Consider the following 14,451-nt stretch of genomic DNA (forward strand, 5'->3'; position numbering starts at 1 on the left):
GACAGGGAGAGGCCTGTGTCTTTATGTCATTTGACCCAATTAGAAGAAGAAGAAGAGGAGGAGGAGGAGGAGGAGGAGGAGGAGTTTCTTATATGCTACTTTTCTCTACCCGAAGGAGGCTCAAAGCGGCTTACAGTCGCCTTCCCTTTCCACTCCCCACAACAGACTCCCTGTGAGGTGGGTGATGCTGAGAGAGCCCTGATATCACTGCTTGGTCAGAACAGTTTTATCAGTGCCGTGGTGAGCCCAAGGTTATCCAACTGGCTGCATGTGGGGGAGTGCAGAATCAAACTTGGCTTGCCAGATTAGAAGTCCACACTCCTAACCACTACACCAAACTGGATGCTGGACTAGATGAGCCACTGTTCATATTGCTTCCTTTGAAACAGACTTGCTTTCAAAAGTAAACTTAAGCAGTTTCTATATCAAGGAGCTTGCAGTCTAACATTTGTGAGTAGGAGATACAAATGAATGGGAGAATAGAACATGCCTGTTCTTCCCACTTTTTAATGAGGCATAAGGCTATTCACAGTTGCTGGTTAGATCACCAGGTTTTTTTGTTGTTGTTTGTTTTTTAAGGTATTTTTGCAAATGAACGCCTAAGTAGAAATCCCACAGAAATATATGAAACGAATATTTGAACCGTTCTTCAGGAAGGCGGGGTTTTTGGTTTTTTTGTTTGTTTGTTTTACTCTTCATTAATTGTGAAAAAGTATGTCCAGGAATCTCTTTTTCCCTCCTGAATACCCATTTATACTAGTTTAACGTCACTCCACTTTATCATTTTAGTAGTAATTATGAAATTAAAAAGCTTAGCATTTCTCGGTGTGAATATGATTGTTACTCAGTTCCTTGTTGTTGTTAGTTGCGAAGTTGTGTCTGACCCATCGTGACCCCATGGCCAATGATCCTCCAGGCCTTCCTGTCCTCTACCATTCCCCATTCGCTCCCAGCATTAGGCTCTTCTCCAGGGAGTCCCTCCTTCTCATGAGGTGGCCAAAGTATTAGAGTTTCATCTTCAGGATCTGGCCTTCTAAGGAGCAGGTAAGGCTGATCTCCTCTAGGACTGACCGGTTTGTTCGCCTTGCAGTCCAGTTCCTAAGTAGTGCAATTAACTCTCTGGGCAGTTAGATTTCCCACAAAAGTTTTATTTGTTTTAATGCATATCCTTGTTAGATTTGAGTAAGTGTGGCAAAAAAATGCATCCATAACACTTAGTACAAAATCTGGAACTTGAAAAACCCATGAAACAACAGCGGATTTTTTTTTTAATGAAAATTTATGAAATGACAACAAGAGACAGTGAAGAATTCTTAAGAGGAAAGTTCCCTCTCACAAAAACCAGTTAATTTGGAGAGTTGTAGAATTATACTGTCATTCACACACCAAGTCATTACATAGAGACTGGTTGACACTCTTGCCCGTCTCTCCTATGCTGTGTTGCTACCTACTCCCCAGCTTAATAAGTCTATGAAAAAACACTCCATGACATAAGATATTGTGCATGACATATAGTAATGAGCATTAGACTTTCATGGTCTCATAGTTATGTCTGGTATATTAAGTAAGAAAAGGGCTGGCCAGTATGACTGAACAGGAAGTTATATGAGATGATTTTTATTGATAAATATCCTGTTTTTCTCCCCAATGAGGATCCAAAGTGACTTACAGCATTCTCCACTCTTCCATTTTATTTATTTTTATTTATTCATTCATTCATTATATTTATATCCTGCCACTCCCGCAAGGGCTCGTGGCGGCTTACAATAAAAACCCCATACATTAAAAACCCCAATAAAACACATACAATTTATAATCGACTACTAAAAATTAAAACAGACATCCAATCATTTGGAGACAAAGACCCACAGTAATACTATTAAGACCTCAGGGTGGATGAAGGGGCTGATCTCTCCATTTAATCTGCTCATTACTAATTACTAGTAATGCGCTCATTACTACTCACAAACACAATCCTCTGAGGTGGGCTAGACTTGAGAGTGTGTGACTGGCTCAAGGTCACCCAACAAGCTTCCTTGGTAATGTGGAGATTTGAACTTTGATTTCCCAGATCCTTGTCTGACATTCTAACTCACACTTTCATAAATGGGTGATGATAGATAGATAGATAGATAGATAGATAGATAGATAGATAGATAGATAGATAGATAGATAGATAGATAGATAGATAGATAGATAGATAGATAGATAGATAGATAGATAGATAGATAGATAGATAGATAGATAGATAGATAGATAGATAGATAGAATTGTTAAACATTTATTGGGTGAGATAACCATATATGGTAATACTGATCCCTCCCGCATGGCCAATGATGGTCCTGAGAGGGTGGGTGGAAAGGGGAGCGGCCCTGACAGGGTGTCTCTTCAGCTATGCTTCCCAACCATATTCTGCATAATGGTGCCACTTCTGGGGTTTCTCGAAACCTTAAGAATGTTTCATACGTTTCTCAGTGGTAACAGAGTTGAGAGAGACTGCTCTAACTGCTATATGAAACAAGGAAAAGTTATAAAAATATTTTGTATCATAGTATATGATTATTTTGCTGGCCTCACTTGACCAGTCTTTGTTATCTAGCCTTCCCACAGCACCTGTGATTTTACTTTGATTTTATATTTTATTGTGAACCGCCGTGAGACCTTTTGGCGAATGGCGGTATATAAATCCAATTGTAAATAAATAAATAAATAAATAAATAAAATTATAGTGGGTTCAAATATGCAACAAAAGATTCAAAATTGTAGGTGTTCATTAAGTATTGTGAGATCTTTATTAATCTTATTTCTTGATAATGTCTGTGGAGATGAAAATCTTCAGATTATACAGTTTGAGATTTTTGAAATTTTCATTGTATATTGCTAGGTCTTCATGTCATTTTTTTTTAATTGCATGTTTTTTATTTTAAGTATTTGTTCTCTTGAGATACCATAGATATTTTTAGATGGATGAATCTTGCTTTCATAAAAAGTTAAGTTTAGACCCTCCTTCATTTTGTGTAATGGGTTCAAGTAAACTGTATAATTTTTCTGGTGTCCAAAGTAAACTTCATCCTGGTCACTGTCCGTATCATTCATAAAATTATTAAAGCCCTACAACAGTGGTCCCCAACCTGCGGGCCGCGGCCCGGCGCCGGGCCGCAAAGGCCATGGCGCCGGGCCGCGGCTCCCTCTCCCCGCCCCCCCCCCGCAGTAAAAAACTTCCCAGGCCGCAAGCTTGCGGCCCGGGAAGCTACTTACTGCGGGAGGGCGGGGAGAAGGAATCAGGGCCGGGCCGCGCTCGTGCAGGCCGCGCCGGCGTGGCCCGATCCGCGGGCGCGGCCCGCGGGTGCGGCCCGATCCGCGGGCGCGGCCGGGCGCGGCTCGCGGGTGCGGCCAGCGGGCGCGGCCGGGCGCGGCTCGCGGGTGCGGCCAGCGGGCGCGGCCAGCGGGCGCGGCCGGGCGCGGCTCGCGGGTGCGGCCAGCGGGCGCGGCCGGGCGCGGCTCGCGGGTGCGGCCAGCGGGCGCGGCCAGCGGGCGCGGCCGGGCGCGGCTCGCGGGTGCGGCCGGCGGGCGCGGCCGGGTGCGGCCCGCGGGCGCGGCCCGAAGCGTGGGCGTGACCCGTGCGGGCACGGCCCGAAGCGTGGGCGTGGCCCGCGCGGGCGCGGTCCCTGCGGGCACGGCCCGATGCCCTGCCGGTCCCCAGCCTAAAAAAGGTTGGGGACCACTGCCCTACAACACCCATTTGGGATTTTGAGATCTCTTGTACCATGAAGAGTCATGAATTTGTTCTGAAAGCTATGCATTTTGAAAGGAATGAAAAGAACCAGGAGAGAAGCATTATGTTAGGGCTGTATGCCAGTGTGGGGAAGAAGAGGTATATGACTAATTTAATATTTTATCAAGCTGGCCCACTGAGTTTACAACACATTCTGCCAACATTAACAACTGCCAATATCCTTCTGCTGAAATAGCGTGTCCCTAAACAGCCCCGGAAGTCAGACTATGTTTTAAGGTTGAACCCAAGACCCACGTTTGTCATGTGAGTAAAGATTTTGTGTCTGTGAAGTCAGCATTCATTTATTCAGGAGGACAAAGGGAAAATAAGCTTTTCAATGTTATAAAAATCTCCATTCCTCCTAGCACTGACATATTTATGGAGCTGAAGAAACTTCTTAGGAAGGTTCTAGAGATTGCTAAGTTGGCTGTGATTTATTCCTCTTGTATGTGTGCTCCTAAAATGAGTACAAAATGAGAAGGATACAGCCCTGAATAATTAAGCTATCTGACCAGATTATTACCACAGCAACAAACAGGTATGATGAGCACTTCAACACACACTCCATTGCTGCCTATGCTGTCTATGGATTCCCTCTTCTTTGAGTGCCATCCAATTCCATAGTTTCGTCTGCGCAATCATATCTTGCAAAGTGCTTGGTAGCAAAACAGAGAAATTGTTCAATATTTTCCCTTTAATCTCTCTAACTATCTTTCATATCTTTCTCCTCTATTTTTCTCTATTCTTTCATGATCTGCCATTCCTCCGTCCCTATTTCTAATCCTTCCCCTTATTTTTCAGTTTTGGTCTCAATTTCTTCTTATCCTGGTTGGCTACGTAGAATGTATTTAATAGTACGGTAACAGAAAACCTTTGTTAATGCTATGAACAGGGTAAAGGTAAAGGTATCCCCTGTGCAAGCACCGAGTCATGTCTGACTCTTGGGATGACGCCCTCCAGCGTTTTCATGGTAGACTCAATACGGGGTGGTTTGCCAGTGCCTTCCCCAGTCATTACCGTTTACCCCCCAGCAAGCTGGGTACTCATTTTACCGACCTTGGAAGGATGGAAGACTGAGTTAACCTTGAGCCGGCTGCTGGGATTGAACTCCCAGCCTCATGGGCAGAGCTTCAGACAGCATATCTGCTGCCTTACCACTCTGCGCCACAAGAGGCTCTTATGAACAGGGTGGGGAGGAGTTAATATTTCCCCATAATCTATCAAAGTAGTAAAAGAATGCTCCCACACACTCTCTCTTTACTTCCATGATAAGGTAAAGGTATCCCCTGTGCAAGCACCAAGTCATGTCTGACCCTTGGGGTGACGCCCTCTAGCGTTTTCATGGCAGACTCAATATGGGGTGGTTTGCCAGTGCCTTCCCCAGTCATTACCGTTTACCCCCCAGCAAGCTGGGTACTCATTTTACCGACCTCGGAAGGATGAAAGGCTGAGTCAACCTTGAGCCGGCTGCTGGGATCGAACTCCCAGCCTCATGGGCAAAGCTTTCAGACAGCTGCCTTACCACTTTGCGCCACAAGAGGCTCTTTACTTGCATGATAGCAGAATGTAAATCTACCTCAACAGTAAGAAACAAGGAACAGAATTTAGCTTAGCTGCTGTTGCAATAGCATTTTTTTGGTGTGTGTGGGGGGTGTCTTGAGATATCCTGGACCAGGCTACTCCAATTCTTTAACAATGCCTAACTATATAATCTACTACATCTAGTAGATTAGATAGTGCTTACTTTTCAATATTCAAGCTTAGACTACAACTCTCAAGAATAAAGGACCAACAGCCCTCCCCTATAGGCTCTGCCCCTTTGGCAGGAAGACTCCCTGCTCAATTAACTCTAGATGAAAGACTTTAATGTAACCCCTTCATGACAAAGGGAGACATTTTCTAAAATACACAACACCCCTTTTCAAGTATTACACTGAAATCATGAAGGTTCAGTTTCTTCTGAAGGTACTAGAACTTCCCTCTGGCAAGTAGCTTGGTAAGTAAGTCAGAAAAAAAAAACTTCAGCTCAATAAGGCCTTGTTGCATCTCTCACAGAATGGTACTTAATGGTGGTATGCTTGATCCTTGCCCTGATGCTTTCACTCTTAGACAGAGCTGTGCATGCCTAGTTGTCGTCAAACAAGATTATTGGCACAGGGTCATCTGTGCTAAAGTCTTTGAGTAGATAAATGATCCACTCATTCACTGCATGTATTCAAAGCAGATATGTATTCAGCCTCTATTGTTGACTTGGTTACTAATGATTGCTTTGGGTTATCCAACTGATCAGGCTATCTCCACAGAAGAACAGGTATCCAATGGCTGACATAGTCAGTTTTGTTTTCAACCCAGTTGAAGTCCATGTATCCAACCAGTCTTGGGTTGTCTTTAGTTTCCGGAAAGCTGTTCCTGTGAGGTATCTAGCCAGCCTATTTATTTATTTTATTTATTTATATTTAGACTTATATCCTTCCTCTCCTGACAATGTCATCACGAAGCAGGTCACAAAATAAAACAATAAAACAGAGTAACCCGTAAAACCCCAACATTCCCCACAGTTAAAACCAACATTCCCCACAACAATCTCCTGGAAAACATTCCCAATCAAAAAGATGGCGGTATAAACACAACACTTCTCCCTTATTTAACCCAGCTGTTCCCAATCTCAGAACCACTCCCATGGTACTGGTTGATGTAACTGAAGGTCCTTGATCTTCCACAACCAGCTGAACACACTAGCATAGGACAGGACCCCAGATCTTAACTCCAGGCACCTCCCGGCCTCAACCAGATGCCTAACAGAAGAGCTCCGTCTTACATGCCCTGAAGAACCTTGATAAATACAATTTTCCAGTCATAGTAACTTGGCAGATTTCTCTTTCTGTAGATCTTAACAGTTGCAGAAATGCCAGGTGTGTATATTGTACTCAGAGAAGTTTTCCAATTGCCTCTTTATATTGCTGATTGCTCTCAAGTAACACTCCATCTTTAAGACCAAAATAAGCTGGTTCAAGTGGAGTTCTTATTCCTTTATCATTGCTCATTCCCAGAGACTTGGCAAGGTCCATAATCATGTGGTTTTGGTTCAAGAGGAAACTTCCATTCTCAGTCCTCACTATTTGTTTTCCAAAGTAATTCTTTACATCTCCCAGTTGCTTCACTTCTGTCTTTTTGTTCATATTCTCAATTTCTTGAACATCTTCTTTGCTTTGACTATCGTGTCATCTACACATGTCAGCACATACTGATATTGTCCATCTTTTTGGTCTTATGAACAGGCCTTTCCCTGTTGAAAATTTCAGTTGTTTCATCAACATAGTTAATTTCTTGTTCCATACTCCGACTGCTTGTTTAAGTCCATAGATGTGCTTTTTGAGTTTGCAAACAATATTTTCTTTTCCATTTTCTTGAAAGCCATCTGGTTGTTCCATGTAGATCTCTTCAGACAAATCTCCATTGAGGATTAGTGTTTTAATGTCCAGATGTTTAACGTGCATTCTTCTTGATGCTGTTATTCTCAGAAGAGTCCTGATGGAGGTGTACATGACAACAGGTGCAAAAGTTTCTGAAAAGTCAGTCCCTGGTCTTTGTGCCACAAAATGTGCTTTGTAACTTTCCACATTTCCCTCCGTACTACATTTACCCTTGAACAGCCATTTGCAGCCAATAGCTTTTCTTCCAAAGGGTAATTTAGTAAGTGTCCATGTTTGCTTTCTTTGCAGGGATTCAAACTCTTTCAGCTGCCTCTATCCATCTGCTTTTTTCATGCCCAGGCAGTTCAATCATTTCTTCTTAGCTTGAGAGTTCATCCAAAGGTTGCACATTTGCACACAAGGTAAACTTCTGTCGTGGTATTACTTTATTGCTTCCTTGTAACTGTCTCACAGTAGTCTCTGACTTCTCTGGACTGGATTCTGTTGTCTCCCCTACTGAGTGTGGGGTGTCTTGTTTATCCTCCTGTTGATTGGAAGTACTGGCAGGTAGCCATAAAGGTAAAGGTAAAGGTATCCCCTGTGCAAGCACCGAGTCATGTCTGACCCTTGGGGTGACGCCCTCCAGCGTTTTCTTGGCAGACTCAATACGGGGTGGTTTGCCAGTGCCTTCCCCAGTCATTACCATTTTACCCCCCAGCAAGCTGGGTACTCATTTTACCGACCTCGGAAGGATGGAAGGCTGAGTCAACCTTGAGCCGGCTGCTGGGATTGAACTCCCAGCCTCATGGGCAAAGCTTTCAGACGGCTGCCTTACCACTCTGCGCCACAAGAGGCTCTCTAGCAGGTAGCCATATGGCCACATTAGTAAAAGACGCTGCTTCAGCTTCTTGGCTGATTTGCACTATGGACTCTGTTTGCTTAGGAGTTTGTAGTACATAACTTTCATTAATATACACCACACTGCCTACTTTGACTAAATGTGTCCTAAGATCCATAACTCTCTTTTCACCTTGAGCATATCCAACAAGGATTCCCACTCCAGCTCTGGGACCCAACTTTCTTCTTTTTTCTTTGGGTAGAAGACCATATGCTTTAGAGCCAAATGCCTTCAAATGCTTTTAGCCTGGCTTCTTCCAAACATACAATTCAAATGGTGTTTTTCTTGTATCTCTGCTAGGCATTCTATTGCAGAGGTAAACTGCTATATTTACTGCTTCTGCTCTGCAGGGGTCAGGCAGACCAGAGAACCTACCATCTCCAGGAGATAAGGCATTTAGCTGAGCCAATTTTACTGAGGGGGAAAAGCCACACGTGTATTATGCTCTGTTCTTTCCTTCTCCAGGAAACTGTGGAACTCACTGCTAGAATGTTCTGTAAACAGCACCTATGATATATGCAAGGCAACTCTGGCTATAAACTAAATAAAAATGAGACAAAAAATGACAGCAGCAGAAGAAAGACAATTAGAAAAATTAGTGGGATGCGTGATAACAAAAAAAATCAATTAAATACTTGGGAACAAACGTAATAGATCAAAGTTACAATCCTTATAAAGAAAACTACCAGTTGATTTGGACAAAATAAATTAAGATATACAATGATGGGAAATTTTTAAAATATCTTGGCTAGGACAAATATGAATGAAATGCAGCGTATTCCAGTGTATGGTACTATTTCAATTTTGAGAAAATTATTCACTGAACTGGCTCAGGCTGCTCATTGAATGGCCTGATGAAAAAATGGTCTCTCTTCATAATGAGCTAGCAAAATGTGGGCTAAAATTATGCATGCCCAAGCATCCTCTGCATTAGAGCAATAAACTGCAGCCTGAGACCCCATGTGCACCTACACTTTCAACAAACTAAATCATCTTGATTCCTGGAAAAGAACCCTGTGCCTCCCAAGGTCACAGCCAAGTGCAACCCTATGTATACACTGCATCATTGACTTCTGTGGACTTAAAAAGAGTGTCTCTCTGCTTAGGGTGGCACTACCAAGTAACCTACTTATCAGACACTGAATATTTCACGCTTTGGCTCCACTGGTGAAGTGTGATGCATCCTTTAAATTGTGCTATTGAGATTTGGCAGTGAATGGGTTCTTCTCCAATTTGTCTTACATTGGGTGCTAATTTGATGGCAGCTGTATATGGCATGCCTTCCCTCCAATGCCGATCTCCAGGCCATTCTGTTTTCCTGTAATCATTGCTGCAACTCTGCCTCTGGGGCAGTGGCAGGATGAAGAGTCAGGTCAGTGGCCTGTCACTATACCCTATCCCAATGTCAAAATCCAAGAAAATTGGCTTCTACTGTAGAATTTTGACTAGCGTGTTTTTTGACATTCATCGGGAACTGGGAAAGAACTGAAAAGAATCTCTGGAGAGAAACTGATTTTATTTCCATCCTCACATAAATAACATGGTTATAAATATCTCCTTTATAAACTTCTACAATGATGAGCTACATCTCTCTTTGATGTTATCTTGTATTCCAAAATTTGGGGGAAAGCCTTTTTTATGGGCCATCAGCTAGAGGTATACTGAACAGGCCTCTTGATAAAACAATATCACTGTCACAGCATACCTTTCCCCATAAATACTGAAATATATAATATGTAAGACCTGCATACCTTTCTTTTCCTGCCTATCTTTTAGATGGGGACAGCATTATAATTCTAGCTCTGAACTGTCAAATACATAGCAGTTATGAATCCAAATGTATATTTTACAATATTTGCTATTTTATGAAGTATTATAGTTATGATTTACTGTTCAGTGCATCAATGAATATTTGAGGAGGGATATTTTTCCTTGTTGTCAGGTTTGAAAAATATTGATTTTATTTTTCTACTCTCACCTTTTATTTCCACATTAACAATTTTAGGAGCTTATTTTTGTTGTTGCCATAAACCTTGGTGGGTTTTTCTTTCTCATCTATAGTGGTGATGTTTTTATTGTGTGCTTTTCTTTTTCTTATAGAAGAAAGAGAGAGGGGAGATTTTCATGATGGAGGATCCAGACCAAGAATATCTGCTATGCAACATTGTCTTGATAATGGTCACTGCTGAAATCATAGAATAAGTTCAAGATAGATAGTCAGCACTTTCACTACTTTTCAGTGTGTACCCTAACAAGCACTCAGCACTGTGGTGAAGATGGGGGGGGGGGCAAATATCTAGATATTTCCTGATTTCCTCCCTGGTTTCACTGGGAGGGAAAGCAGGATGACAAGATAAATACAGTATTTGCTGGCATATAAGACTACTTCCCCCCCCTAAAAAACGTGCCTCCAAGTGAGGGGGTCGTCCTATACGCCAGGTGCACTTCAGTTGGGATAGACATAGCTGCCCATAGTGGCCCATAGTACTGTAATGTAATGTAACAAACTCTATATTTTGAGTGGAAATGTTGGGGGGTCGTCTTATACGCCCAGTCGTCTTATACGCCGGCAAATACGGTATTCTGTGCTGGTCGGTATCCTGTGCAGTATGGTATCCTGTGCATGCAAGCATACCCCAAACTACAGTCTCCATCTCAATGACCCCTACCTGACCTAGTGTCAGGTGGCATGACCCCAACCAACTTTACCAGCTGCAGCAATAGGTTTTACACCTGTCTCCAGGAGACAGAGATTAGCTCAGCAGGAGAAAATGGCTGCTTGCTCCCCTCCCCAAACACTTCCTTCTACAGGCTCCACCTTCAGAATTTCCGGGTATTTCCCAACCCTGAGCTGGCAAGGCTATTGGAACTGTATGTGCTTGATGTGCCCACCCAGACTTTGCCTGTCTCATAGCTATGATGACACATTTCATTGAAGTTGGGGAAGAAATTACAGACAAGAGGATCCTGCATCATTTCAGCACCATGTTATGTAGTTTTCAGGTGTACTCCAGGAGCTTAGCTATGGAGATTATTTTTCAGAAATGGCAGGCTTGTAAAAACAACTGAAGTTTCAGTCATCCATCAGAAGTCACAAGGCCACTCTCTTTGTAACTGTTATTACAGGCCATGTCTTCAGAATAATTCCTAACATACGTAAATACACAGGCTGGCCTTCAGACTTTTCAGTTGCTTCAGGCATGGCTTCTGCATGGAAACCTCTCTCATTTTCAGCTGACCATGGAGCCACAGATGGCATACCTTCTAATGCTCTGTGTGACAACATAAAGGAAAAAAATGTGCGCCACCTCCTGCTTGCAAGCATGCAGTAGTAAACTGTGCGTTTGCACACTTCCTGCCAGGAGACCTTCCCACATTATCCCATCGCCTCATCACAGCTTTTTGCCTCCTGACAAGGCGGTGGAGAAGCAGGAACAACCCAAAATTTTCTCACAGCTCCTTAGATTGTCAATCAATGCAAGCCACCAATCCCTTCACAGCGGGACTCAAACTTCCACCCCTCCCCAAAGTCCTGAAATTATTTAAAAAAATAATACACTTCTGCATTACCATGGGAACATGCCACAACAGTTAAACATTTTTTTTTAAACGTATACTTCTGCATTGCTATGGGAGCAATGCTGATCTGGCAGAGAAGGCATGGGGTGCTCATTTTTGCCAGATGGCCAGGGGTCAGCCAAATGAAGTTGGTACCCTTTGCCCCCCCCACAGGTCGCTTCCCATGTTAGCGAGATTCCAGTAGGCAAGGGGATCCATGCTCCCCACGGAGAACTGGGGTGGACCCCCAAAGTATCTCTGGTATTTGTTGGGTTACGCAGTCAGTGGACTGCCAGACCAGGGTCCTCTCTCATGTTGTGTCAACCTTCCATGTTTAAGCCAACCAATAGTGTCGCATCTTCTTCCAGTCGCATAATGCCCTCCTGCTAGTCAATGCAGAGGGCAGTTTCTGATTAACATTTGCTGATATGCAATATTAGGGGGAAAGGGGCTGCATGCTCTCACAAGTAGCAAATGCTTACAAATGGGCACAAAACAAATGTTCTAAAGCTAAGCAAGACTATTTCAGTGCACGATCACCTTGGACTGGGGATGTCGTTACATTAATAGTGACGCCTGTCCAAGAGAAGCAAATGGAACACAAAGATAATCGAGTTTTGTTGCAAAGCAATGCAAACACAGGGATGTAAATAGCCTTATTATGAGACAGAGAGTTTATTCCCCTGCTGAAATCAGCACAGTTCTCATGCGTTCACCTGCTTATTTGATTTTAATATAAAGCACAAGACCAACTGTTGATTTCCTTAGACGTCGCTTGCTAATGGCCCTTTAATTAGGAATAGTATGAAAAATGTAGATTGGAGACAAGTTAGCCCCAGATTTCTAAGCATTTCAGCCTCAGAAACTAACAAATGTGTTGACATTGGCATCCTCGTGCATAAATGTTAGGCCAGAGGCAATGGAGACACTTTTCACAATGGCTTTTGCCCCTGCAGTGATAATTTTAAACAGGCCCCTGTGAAAAGAGGCAAAAACGCAGCTCTCATTCTGCACAAGGCTGGTTGACTCCTTCTCATGAAATTCGGGGCTGATGCTTTCCACCTTGCACAGTGCAGCAGCGACAGAGAGAGCAAATAATGAAACTATTCCACGCAACACAGAGAGCATCAACCTGGTAGGAAAAACAATGAAAAGCTTTTCCTTTCCCCTACTGAGAAGAATGAGGAATGATGGACAGAATGACTGGCAATGTGGTTTTGTGACATCACACTCTCTGTTGGCTCTGTTGACTGTTGTTGTGCAGGGAAGGAGGAAGAAGTCCTGGGTGAGAAGAAGTCTTACAGAAGCTGGGTGGGAAATGTTGCTGAAACAGATCAGGGATAAAGGCTACAAAATAGCTTGGGGAAAAATGGGAATGTTCTCAAAAACAGGAGTTGGAGGAAACATTCTAGGTCCTCTTGAAAACATCCCTTTTATGTTGAAAACTAGGTTTCAAAGCCCACTTATAAGAACAGGCTTTGAAAGGCCGCCACCCCCCCCCCCCCCCCCGGCGCCAAACACACCCAGCACCCCAGGGAGGCAGATTACAAACCCATTATTTTCGATGGACAATTCTTCTCTAGTCCAAACAACATAATCTTTTAGTAAATCACAATGGGCCTCACTACACAATACTCTTTTTTTTTAGGTCCAAGTTACCTGGACCCAACATGCTTTCCTGGCAGTCATGTTGCAATAGCTAAAAAAAAAATCAGAGGGAGCCTGATTCAGTTCTGAACTGTGGTGTAGAGGAGAGGTTCCTGTCAACCTACTGTGCCATTTGCCCAAACCGAAACAATTCAGCAAGGAGCAGTCCTTGGAGTACTCAGGACATTTCAGCTTGGGAAAATGAAGTGTGGATGTGAGGAAGGCAAGTTGGATCTGGAGAAACCACATTCCACTCACTGAAAAATGTATTGTGTAGTTTGTCCCTATCATGAGCCAGCCGCAGACCAATGGGGGGTCCTCAGGAGGAACTGAGCAGGAAGAGCATGGCACAGGTCAAACTTCATAGGGTGAGACTGAGGGGCAAGCTGCTCAGGACTCCCAGATGAAAGTTGATGAAAAAACAACCCTACCTGGCCGCCTGCCCTGTTCTTTCAATCCAAGGCCAGCTGCAAATCGTCAGGCTGATAGTTCTCGGGAAACACCAAGGAGCCCTGCAGAAGACGTCTTCAGAGTGAGTTACGAAGTAAAGGCACACTGCACGATTAATAGCCTAACATCAAGTGCTGGAATGGGATGAGTTGTCTTACCCTGGGCATAAGATCTACTTAAAGGCTGCTGGAATGATAGCCAGTCATGGATGCAACTAAGCATTTTTGCCTGCAGTCTTGCTGGCACTCGTCAGACTTCTGCCTTGTAAGACAGACTGGAACCTCTTAACTTGGACGATTTCTTGGACTGTGAGTTTGGACTCCTCTTGCCTGATTGTGCTGATCTCCCTCCTAGCTTGACTCAGCTTCCTCAGACCAAAGCACTTCTCTGACCCGCTCTGCTCAAGAAAACAATTCTAGGCTGCTCTCAGCAGTAACCTGACACCTCCAGCCTGCTGCCTGTGACCAACACAGTCCCAAAGTTATCCAATGTGTCTAAAGGTAAAGGTAAAGGTAAAGGTATCCCCTGTGCAAGCACCAGGTCATGTCTGACCCTTGGGGTGACGCCCTCTAGCGTTTTCATGGCAGACTCAATACGGGGTGGTTTGCCAGTGCCTTCCCCAGTCATTACCGTTTACCCCCCAGCAAGCTGGGTACTCATTTTACCGACCTCAGAAGGATGGAAGGCTGAGTCAACCTTGAGCCGGCTGC

General features: G+C 43.7%; 1 long non-coding RNA gene across 2 annotated transcripts in view; it reads right to left on the reverse strand.

The window, feature by feature from the left end:
• LOC143835293 (uncharacterized) overlaps positions 1–14,451 on the reverse strand; it is an 86,749-nt gene that overhangs the window by 11,034 nt on the left and 61,264 nt on the right. Inside the window, exon 4 of one of the 2 annotated variants that reach the window (XR_013230066.1) lies at positions 13,246–13,803. The exons of the other annotated variant lie outside the window; for it this stretch is intronic. This is a non-coding gene — a long non-coding RNA (uncharacterized LOC143835293). Of the gene's footprint in view, positions 1–13,245; positions 13,804–14,451 lie in introns of those variants that run through there. 2 annotated transcript variants of the gene reach the window in all.

This window comes from Paroedura picta, chromosome 4 (genome assembly GCF_049243985.1).
Source record: "Paroedura picta isolate Pp20150507F chromosome 4, Ppicta_v3.0, whole genome shotgun sequence".
Taxonomy (NCBI): Eukaryota; Metazoa; Chordata; class Lepidosauria; order Squamata; family Gekkonidae; genus Paroedura; species Paroedura picta.